General features: G+C 43.9%; 1 long non-coding RNA gene across 6 annotated transcripts in view; it reads right to left on the bottom strand.

Moving 5' to 3' along the window:
• Positions 1–4,345: 4,345 nt before the first annotated feature.
• The window catches only part of LOC121088934, an 87,693-nt gene continuing 81,103 nt past the window's right edge, over positions 4,346–10,935 (bottom strand). For all 6 annotated transcript variants that reach the window (XR_005828081.1, XR_005828080.1, XR_005828078.1 and 3 more), the window contains one exon: positions 4,346–4,822. This is a non-coding gene — a long non-coding RNA (uncharacterized LOC121088934). The remainder of the gene's footprint in view (positions 4,823–10,935) is intronic.

The following is a 10,935-nucleotide window of genomic DNA, read 5'->3' as shown; positions in this document are numbered from 1 at the left end:
GAGACTCCTGGAGCATCCCTCCTCCATGGCCTGGTGCATCGCATGGGCTGCTTCCCTGGCTTTACTGCAGCTGGGCGCAGACCATGGGCGTGCAGCGTTGCCCTGGATGGCTCTGCTGGCACCACTGGAATCGTTCAGGACTTTTTTCCAGCTGCCTGAGACTGGTGGCAGCAGTGGTATGAAAGGAGAGAGCTTTCAACTAATTTGCTCCACGTGTTCATGGAGAAAGGCAGGCATACATTTCCCTTGGGGCTGCCAACGTGGATGTTTTATCCTCCCAGTTTAAGCACAGCAAGGGCAGAGACTTTAGTTTTGCAACAGGACAAACCTGTTGAAGCTGGACTGATGCTTTTGCCTGGGGTTGCTGACGTGAAGTGCAAGTGCTGTATTTTCATTGCTTTCCTTTCGGCATACTCATTCGCATTATTACAATGAGGCTTAAAAATCCTTTCACAAAGCTATTTTTGACTCCATGTGTCTGTGTGCAGGCGCGTGTAGACACACAAACCTAAAGCTAGGGTTGCTCATAGTCTCCCATTTCCTCCTCCCCATGGCATCTGTTTTCCCTCTTACTAAGGCAGGAAGATATTAATTTTTTGCTCTGCTAGTCAGAAGATTAGAAGTATTAAGATGTATGCAGCATAACAGTGTTTATTTAGTTTGGGGTTTTTTATCTGAAGGCCAAAGAGAACTTAATTTAATTGGTGGGAAGATAAAATAGGGCTGCATTTACAAACAGGTTATCTTTCTACTGTCAACTCATCTCGCCTGCTCTGTCAGTCGGTTGAATTTAATTGTTCCAAGCCTCCTAGTTTTATAAAGCTCTTCTCTCATTCCCGATTACCCTGCCTCTGCATAATATATTTTCTTCGCAGGTGACCGCGGGTATGTAGGAAAGCCTTGAAGGAGTGCATGATTAAAAAAAGACGTGTTAAGCAAAGCTAGAAAAGCCCAGGGCCAAACACTGGCACATACTATACTAATATATTACTTAGAAGGTATAGCAGACTCTTCATGCGCAGCTATCATGTCATGAAACTGGTTATTTTTCTAAGAGTTGCATACTACTTTAAATGATTGAGGGGAGAGGTGGTAGGGTTTAAGGCTGCCGATTTTTGAACCTAACGAGATGAGATGGACCACAATGGTCCGTTCTGGCCCTAACTCTGTGATGCTGTGGATAGAGAAGTGTAGGCAAGATGCAAGCAGTTAGTTCTCCAGAAAAAAACAAACAAACAAACAAACAAAAAACCCAAACAAAACACTCTGCCATGACTAAGTGACAGAAATGCTAAAAACTCTTTTTAGTCTAAATTCCCTTGAGTATTTGATGCAGCCTGCAAAGTGGATTGAATTCTGTCTCCACTGTCTGTAGCAGAGTCGTGGCAGTTCAGAGCTGAACGTGTGCAGTTTCATGGGTAGCTTTTGCAGCCTGGCCTGACCTCTGTGTTGCAGCGACTACAAGCTAGCAGTATGTGAGCTGGCAAATGCATATCTAATTCAGGTACAGCTGTAGGAGTTACAGCCATATCTCAATTAAAATTAGATTAGCCTACCCTACATTAGGTAGGCTTCAGCCAACTCACATATGCTCCAGATAGCTATTTCCCCAGTCTCTCTTTAAGCCAGTGCCACCACCATTATCAGGTCTGTCAGCACTTTTCAAAGATTTTTTTCTACATTTTTAATGTTTGTATTCACACCATCCAAGGGGAGACGCAGCCTGGGTTGGCAAATGACGTCTTCAGATGAAATAATTAATCAAGGGACCTTTTTAAGGCCTGGGTGAGCTCATACGTACTGTTAAACCAAAGTGATACTTTGAACTGTATTTTACATGTGCTACACTCACAACACAGGGCCAAATAGCAGCACACTGGGACTTTGTATCTGCTCTCCTCCCTGTACCTGCATTTTAAAATAGTCATATCAGTCTGCTTCTCAAATCTTGTTTGGGGCACTGGAATACATGTATGATAACACAAGCAAAAGACGAGTCTAATGTTGGAGGCTGATTTCACCACTCTGTGCTCCCCATCGGTACTGTCCTCATACTCAAAGCCTGACGCTCGAGCAGCTTTCATGCTCCTTCCCTTCTTCTATTGCTCCATCGCTACCACAAAGACAACAGATGTTCACAAACAGGGTCTTACCTCACAGTGAAGAGTGAAGGCAATATTCAACACTTTAATGGGGTTGGTGGTTGAGAGGCGTGAAAGCTGAAAAAATCCAATGTGTTAGTGAATGTCAGATGTGATAGATAGAGCCTGAACTAGTCAAAGCAATTCTTAAGAGTTCAGCAATACTCTGCTTATGAGTATGCAGTATCTTGATCTCCGTCTCTCAGACTGAAATGAAGATGTATGCTGTATGCCTTTTTGATCCACTTGACTCACCTTACCTGGGATTATTTACTACAAGGAATGTACCTGGAATCTGCTGTGACAGTTGAACTCCTCTCAGTCTTCCTGTTCTCTTTCTGCTTCTCTTCCTAATTTGAGTTAGCTTAAATGAGGTCAGAGGAGCCCGGCATAGATTCCTCTGGTGATTCAGCCATGTCACAAGCACAGCACAGGGACCAGTGAGTCAGCAGCAGACAAGAAGGAACAATTCACCCACCCTTTTTCTTACCACCCCTGTCTCCCAACCCTCCTTTCCCCATGAAGAAGCTACAGCTCTCTCAAGAAATCTGTTAAGTGGAAGAGTTGTTCTCCCCATTGTCCAAAAAACAAACAAACAAACAAACAAGATTAAATCCAGCTCAGGGGTAAATAGGAGGAAAAGGAGGAAGCATAGAAGTTAATACATCCCTTCCAAAACAGTTACTTTTCTCATGCAACTTCACATTTGCTGTAACGAAGTTGCAGCGTAGTACTAAAAGAGAAACATGGATTAATTTCCATCCTGGAGATGGAAAAGACTTCAGAACGTCATGCTACAGAAGTACAGAAGCCACTCCTCTCCCACTGCAGGCACCATGAAAGATAAACATCTTTCTCAGCTGATCAAACACCATCCCAAATGCAGTTAGAGCATTTGCCTCCACTGCAGCAAGAGAAGTCAAGCCCTAATCATAACATGGTGGGGGCAGAAGGAGGGAGAAGTCTCAAGCTGTCTAAGCACAAGAAGTCTCAAGCACAGCCTCAAGCTGTGGGAGTGGTCGCCCATCGCTAACAGGGAGCACAGGCACTCCTCATGCCTCCTTCCACCTTTGCAAATGCATGTCGCATCCATACCAGTTGTCTAGGCTGCTCTAGAGCCCCGTTCCTCTGGTGGTGAGTCATCTCCTCTTATTTTCTGGCTATTTTTATTCATGGCCAGTTCATTCTCATTTGCTGTTGTGCCAACATTGTCTTTTAGCTTAAATAGCTCTTCTCCTGCCTTGATGTATATCCCCTTAACATGTTTATAGAGAATAATCATATCCCTTCTCAGCCTTTGTTTTGTTAGACAAGTGGAGCACTTTTGTAGTCTCCTCACATATGACAGGCTCTCCATTTGCCTGGACACCCCCACAGCCTTCTTCATCACCCATTCCTGCTGGAGCCCAGCTAGCCACGTGACTGACTGGTACTGAAGACTATGTTCCAGATAACGCCTCAGCAAAGCCTTGTACAATGACATTAAAATTTCCCTGTCTGTCTCAGAAATCCTTCTCATCCTAAAATTGTATTTGCTTGTTTCTCACCTGCATCCCAGAGGTGGCTCACGGTCGTACTAGCTGATCACAGGATGTCTAATATCTTGGTCCTTTCCCCCCCTTCTGTCATTTCCAATTTATGAATTTATTTATTCTGGCACATAGCAGAAATTCTCATGTTAATCCCAGGAATGTAACCTTTCACTCTGTGCTATCTAATTTCATCTTGTTTCTATTATCCTCAAGGTCACCCAATGCTTCCTTCACGATATCTCTTTTGTCTTGAAAGTCCCTCAGTTTTGTTTCATCAGCTAATTTCATCAGCACACTCCTTCTTTGCAATTTTATTCCTAATCCCTGTCTTCTCCAGCCCTCAGTAGTAATTTCCCATGTGGTATCACCTTCCTGAAGTCCAAAATAAATGAGATGTGACACAGGGTTGTTTTTTTTTTCTCTCTAGAAAGTTCATTCTCCTCCCCAAGGAAAGTACCTGGTTAGTTTGCAATGGCTCTGCTTCGGGAAACCTGGACTGCATTCAGCCCGCTTTCATCCCCGCCTGTAATTATTTTTACTTTCACTAATTCCTTTGGTTCTTTTAAAAATGGGCCTATACAGATATAGACACCTTCACACTGTTAAAAAAAAGAAAAATTTAGAAGCACCAAATAACTGTAAGCAGATGAAAAAAAAGAGCTTCAAGCTGAATCAGGGTATTTTTCTCTTTATTTTGGGTTTGGGTTTTTTTGTGTTATTGTTTCACCCCTACTTCCCACCCCCTCAAACCTGAGAAATTCTTATTGTGATTCAACCCGAATGAATAATTTCCCATTCCTCTCTAAATTATGCTACACATTGTTAGTCTGACACCACTGTAAAACCTTCAGGAGTTTCACAAAGGGGCCCAAAGCAGATACACATTGCTCATCCAAAGGGATGCTGGAGAGGGCCAGGTCCGAGGGGTGGGCAGTGATGGTTAGGAAAGGGCGGAGGGGGGTGGGTTATCTGCATACAGCAGGTATTTCCATCTCCTTTGAAACAGCGGGAATCCACATGCTTCATATGAGCCAGGAACGTGTTCGCACAAATAATGACTTGCATTAATAATGTTGTCAGCCCCCAAGTGCTGGTGGCCTCTTTCCAGGTGCTGGTGGCTGAATTCAAAAGGGATGATTCACATAAGGCCTGGAAAATAAAAATAAAAATCAAGAGGCTTATCGGAAGCTTTACCAACCCTTTTCAACAACCCCATTAAGCTAGCCAAAGGAAAATGTTTATAATTGTAGCTGCCCCTGGAGACACATAAAATCAGCTGGACAACACAGAGGTGAACAGGCAACAAAAACCAAGTGTCCGTGGCCAGGTAGGGAGCAACAGAATGAAACAGCTTAGCCCTAAATCTAGTGCTCCCATACATTAATTAAACAAACAAGCCCTAAATTCCAAGCAAGATCCAGTGTGCATCACCCACTGGTGAACACCTACTTCATGTGTGAGGCTACATTCTCCTGGGCAATGAGGACTGCAAGGCAAACCTGCAGAGTAACGCCTGCACTCCTGCGTGTCCTACCAGCACAACCTCTCACTGTGCTGCCATCCCAAATATCCTAAGGCACTCCCCACCAGAAGAGGTGACTGATGAAAAATGATCCTGTTCATCTGCAAACAACATCTATTTCTGCTGAATCTTATCCTGATTTTCTTTGGATTATTCTATCTGCTGTCTGTAAGTCTCTCCTAGTAACCATTGAGCCAACTGGCCATATTCAACCCAGTCTGGCTGAGGAGCACAAGTTTCAAAGATATAGAGCTCTGAACTATTTTGTGCAAAAAGACAGACAGGTAAAGAAGGGTCTTTTAATGTCTTTATGGACAGAACAGCTGTGGTGTGTGCTTGCCACTTAGCAAACACTGGAAGACCTACACAGGGACTCAGTCTTGAGACACAAATCTGCAGGAGACTAAGCTTCTTCATTTCACAGAACTAAGGTTTACATTAGACATTCAGGTCTCATCTGCCCTGGAAAGCTGAAGAAGTGGATGAATTACATTTTTATATGAGACAATAAAGCAAAATTCAAATGACAGCAATAAAGAATGAATTTTTGGGCAGGGGTGAGACTCTGAATGAACCCCAAGTCATTACTTCTGCCCTTTTATACCCATCTATAGGTTTGGCTCTGTGTTGAATGCTATAGGACAGGGAGGACAGGAGCTACATGACAGACATTAAATTTTTTTCACAAGCCCTCATATAAAAGATGCATTGGTTTGCCCCAGATTTTGCTGTCGAGATATTGGATGGGAAAGTGCTGAGGAAGTTTCCATAAGTTTGGTCTCCAGACTACAGCCTTCATGACACAGACATTTCTCTTGACCTGAAGTAAAGCCAGTTCTTACCCCCCAGCTTCAGCCTGTTTCTGTCCTCCACATAGCCAGGAGGTCCTTGAGAGACCCTACTGCTGAAAGAAAGAAATGTCCCTGTATCCATGCTGTGAGCTATATGGCTAACTCCTGGAGTCAAATGAAAACATATGGACCTTGATTTACCTAAACACTACCCTGGTAGTTCTTCTCAGCTTCATACAAACATCTTAGTTTCTTGACCCACCCTTTTTCCTAAACAAGTACGACAAAATCACATTTAATTTCAGGTGCTAGTTAACATCGTCTTGGTGACAGGGAAACCTTTCTTAAAGAATTCACATCTGTATCCTGCAATGCTTACGGTAAACATCCTCAAGATTTTTCTCTCCTGAAATGGAGCAATACTAGCCAGAACACCTGACATTTCTGAATATTTGCTCACAGTAGTGCATACATGGCTTTAATGCTGGAAAAAACAGAACAGCCCCTTAAGGCAGGCTCATTTCTATTTGCATTCAAGTAATAGTCCAGTTCGACTAAGCTACACAGCTTTCCAGCACTTTTACGTTAGTGTGACTGCATCCATACTAAGGGTGGCTGATAAAACAGCATAAAATCACTTTTCTAAATGAACAATTAGAAATGGACACAAAATTTGCATAGAGATAGCAAGCTAGGGAGAGATGAAATCCTTCTCCCCTTTGGGTTATCTTTGTATAGCAAGAAAATGGAAATTGGTGCTAATGCTTATATAATTCTATAGGCACATGAAGTGGTATAAAAGTATTACGGAAAAGTTAGATATTAGTGTTAATATTAAGGCACATAAATAAAAAAATAGTGTTCCGGTTTCAGGTGTAGTGTAAAGCAATGGGGCCATCACGAGAGCCAAAGTAGAGAGACACTCATCAGAGTGAAGTTGGATTCTGTCTCTACCCTGACAATTTCCTTCCTTATTCAAAGCAATTGTCTCTGCCTCTCATTTGCATAAGCACTTTGCTCATTAACATGCTGTAAGAGGAAAAATGAGCTGGGGGTGGGGAGAAGGAATGGGCTACTGATAGAACAAAAAAAACCGTTTTAAACCAGGGAGTAGGAAGGTCACATCAACCTCAGGACGATAAGAGCTGAGGTCACTGAAGGCCACGGCACCTCGCTGTCAAAATCGCTCAGAAAAAGGAGATGGAGCTGATGCTCATTCCTTACTCTTCTATGTACACGACTATCTCCCCTCTCCAGTTCTCCTTCCTTCTTCTGCTCCCTCCCACCACTTTCTCTCCATGCTGCTGCCTCTTTTCAGCCAGAGCTCTCTGGGCCAATTCTGCACTCAAACCAGCTGGTTTCCATGTGCTGAGTCCATTTTCATCTCCCCCAGCAGAAAAAGCACCAGCCTTCCAGGTTTATTGGTAACTGCCCTTGAGAGAAAAACCCACAGCTGGTGTAGAGTGGAGCTGAGAACGCACCCCCAAAACAGCCACGGGAGGGGGACAGAAGAGGCAGTTTGGTCTGGAACAGCCGCTGTACCATGGCATGTGTTAAGATTTGTACTGGATTTCTGACAGCTGTGGCGAGCGTGCCCAAGGGGGTGGAAGACAACAGAAGCTTCTGCCTGATGCTGCAGGCAGGACACATGGACAGCTCACGCTCTCCGCCAGTGGATATTGGCTCGTCCCACTGGCTTGAGACAACATCTGGCTTCCTCGCTCTTGCTCCTTCCCACTGGCTCTCTCTGATTACAAGGACAGTTTGCTGCTAACGTGGCTTCAGCCCAGGAAATAACTCCATTTTCAGGGCTGGCCAGACTCAGGCTGAACAGCGAGGAAGCAATAGAAGGAAGAAAAAAAAAAAAAAAAGAAAAGAAAAAAGAATAGGAATAAACAGAGAAGTGGGATGAAGCGCTACATAGTCATGTAGGTACAAAGCCATGGATAATGAAGCTGAAAGGGATGTCACAAGATCATAGTCCTTTCCGATGCCCTAACTGTTCTAATCATACTTGTCTAACTATGTTAAGAGAACACCAGTGGTGGAGACCGCTCCCTCCCTCCAGGGAGTCTCTACTGTTGGAGAATCTATCCCAGTGAATCTCTTGTAACAAAAATTTGCTATTTTTTGTCCTTGTCAATGGGACAAGGAGAGGGCAGTTGCCTTTGGTTGTGCAGCAGCTTTCAGATTGTGGAGGCTATTTTCACCAGCGTTTGTTGGCACGCATTAAAGGAGCAGGATTGCCAACTGTAGCATAGACAGGACTCAATCACAGCTGCTCATGTAAGTGCAACTGACAGCAAATATTTGACACAGGAGCACACGTTCATGTATTGTTTATATTAGACTATGGAAAAAGTAAGTACCGTGTGTTATCTAGCACATAGCAAGGAACAACTCCTAACCACCTTGCATGCTTTTGCGGTGCGAATGATGCAAATGGAGGAAGTACTGATGAAGAGCTGAAACAGGGAGCCTAAAATGCCTGTGCTCTCTCTCCTCTGCCTTTCCTACACCTTCTGGGTCCATTATTCTGCTGCTGGAACTCATCAGGTAACACAGGTCAGGTGAAGGCTCTTGAGCTGACATCTCAGCAGTCTTCCAGTAGTCAGAACAGAAATGAAAAAAGATCCCCCTCCCACCACCATCAGCGTCCACAGAAGCAGCATCTCCTAGAACCCAGCAGAAGTGTCCAACACAGGGTGACTTCCAAGCTGTACCAATAAAGGCTTCCTGTCGCACTCAGAAACATACCGTTTCAATTTCTGAGTTTGGAAAGAATCAAAGGAACATGGCTCCCACCTTCATGAGTGATACTATTAGACCAAACACAGCAGTGATGGTTCCCACCTCTATGAACGTTACATGCTTCAGCAAAACATAATTGGTTCACTGGTCATTACGATCTATACACTTTCCCAACCTTGCAGCTTAGAGCCCAGCCTGCACAGAAATGGTCATTTGGCCTTTGGCTAATTAACATAGCTAGCCCACACCAGGTATGAAAAGATGGAAAAATCCCCACCCACAGTAGCTGGTTTAACTACACTCCCTTGCAGGTGTGATTTCTTCATTATTGCATCATTGAAGGCGTAATAACAGCACATACAGACACATCCACATGAGCTTTCAACAAACAATGAAGCTGGTGCAACATGGAGCTCACTGGGAGCCAAGCAGCCCCACAAATACCCAGGTGTTTAGATGGCAGCGCTGAAAGCTATGCTGTACCATGGCTGCTGGCACCAAAACCAGTTTGGTAGAAAGCAGAGCTAACCATGCAGGTGTTAGATGTCTGCGGAGGCACAGCAACCTCCAACTTTCAGGTAGAGCAGTGCATGTTCTCATGGCCTTGGGAACTGATGCCCACGTCACTTAATTCAGCAAAGCTCCACTGCACTCAAACAAGTTACATTATTTGCAGCCCAAACCCAGCCTGTGCTGGAGAAACAAAGCCAAATACGTATTGAAAAGCATGTAGGAAGAGTATCATCCTACAGTAGAGAATGACTTCATTTCTACAGGCCACGTTATTATGCAAATAATCATCTTTGTTGTCATAAAACTTGACAAATTGGGACATAAAATTTAGGAGGTGATGAGCTTAGCATGTTACTCTCTCCAAGTGCAGGTGTAGCTCGTGAGTCTGTGGTTTGTCAGGGCCGTGGGAACTGTGCTCCTCATGCCTCCACAACAGATTCCCAGTACTGCCCTGCAGCTTTGCTGCTTAGGCACTGTTTCTTTTTGTTTTGCGAAGGGTCAGCAGTACGCTATGCTCACAACAGCAGCCTTCAGGCAGCCCAACACCGTGGTGCTGCTGATGCTTCAGTGCAGAGTGCTTTAAAGCCAAGAAAGTACTTTTATGGGGTGTTAATAGTCCCACGAAGTTGACTTCCCCAGTGACCCAGGCAAGGTGTAGCAAATGAACTGAGTTGTTTTACTAGACACCACCAATTGTGATAGAGACAGTGACTAAATCTTCAGAAGTGTTCGATTGGAGAGAAATCTTATTTGGCATGTAGTCAATAGCCCAGTGAAAGAATAGAGTGCTGTCCAGCAACATCCCCAGAGGTGTCTGGCACATGTAACAGAGGCTGGGGATAATAAAAAAATCCCCAACTTGGATTTTCAGAATGCTAATCAAGTTTACATTTCATTGGAGAAAAACAATACATTCTGGTTTTGTCTGTTTCCCAAGGCTCTTGAGACACCCAGGATCTGTCAACTAGCCACAACAAATAAATTGGAAAGTGTGATGCTGTAGAGGAATGATCTTATCCTGTGTTGGGCAGAAAAGCCACCATAAAAGGGATTAGACAAACTCTTCAAGTGGAGCTAAACAATATGGAGTATCCGTTCAGCGGGCTGAACAATGTCTGATGCAGGTAGCCCATAAATTGTCGACCCCTGGAGGCTAGAAGCAAATCCCAAAGAAATAATTTCTCTATACTGCCTTGTTTTTCATATGCTTCCTGGAAAAGCCTGGTACTGGCTACTGGCTTATTTATCTGGGGTTGTTTGGTTTGTTGGGGGTTTTTTTTCTGTTTAAAGATATTTTATTTTAAGATGTCATGTTTCAAATTGTTCTATTTCAGTTCCTTAGTTGTACCTAAAGGAATGATCATCGTTGCTCCTTGAAAAGAAGTTTCCTCAACAATCTCTGTTTTATGGATAGATTAGTTTTGGCTCAAAAATAATGGCATCATTCTCTTTCATGGCTTCCTCAAATACCTGGATCAAGTCACAACAATGTACCCAGTGACATTCCCAGGGGATAACAGCTTTAAAGTTTGTAGAGTTGGTACCGGCTTCCAAAGAGCATTGTACACGTACAGACACATGCTTCCCTAAGCCCCATTTTTCATTTCCCCTTGTGTCCATTTCATTCTCAGCTTTGAGGCTGGCTGTAGCCGAGGTGCAATGAAGACTTGCTCCAGATCTCTGAT

The sequence above is a fragment of the Falco naumanni genome, chromosome 5 (genome assembly GCF_017639655.2).
Source record: "Falco naumanni isolate bFalNau1 chromosome 5, bFalNau1.pat, whole genome shotgun sequence".
In the NCBI taxonomy this organism is placed as follows: Eukaryota; Metazoa; Chordata; class Aves; order Falconiformes; family Falconidae; genus Falco; species Falco naumanni.
The sequence above is the reverse complement of the archived record's forward strand: the minus strand, read 5'-3'. Positions and strand labels throughout refer to the sequence as shown.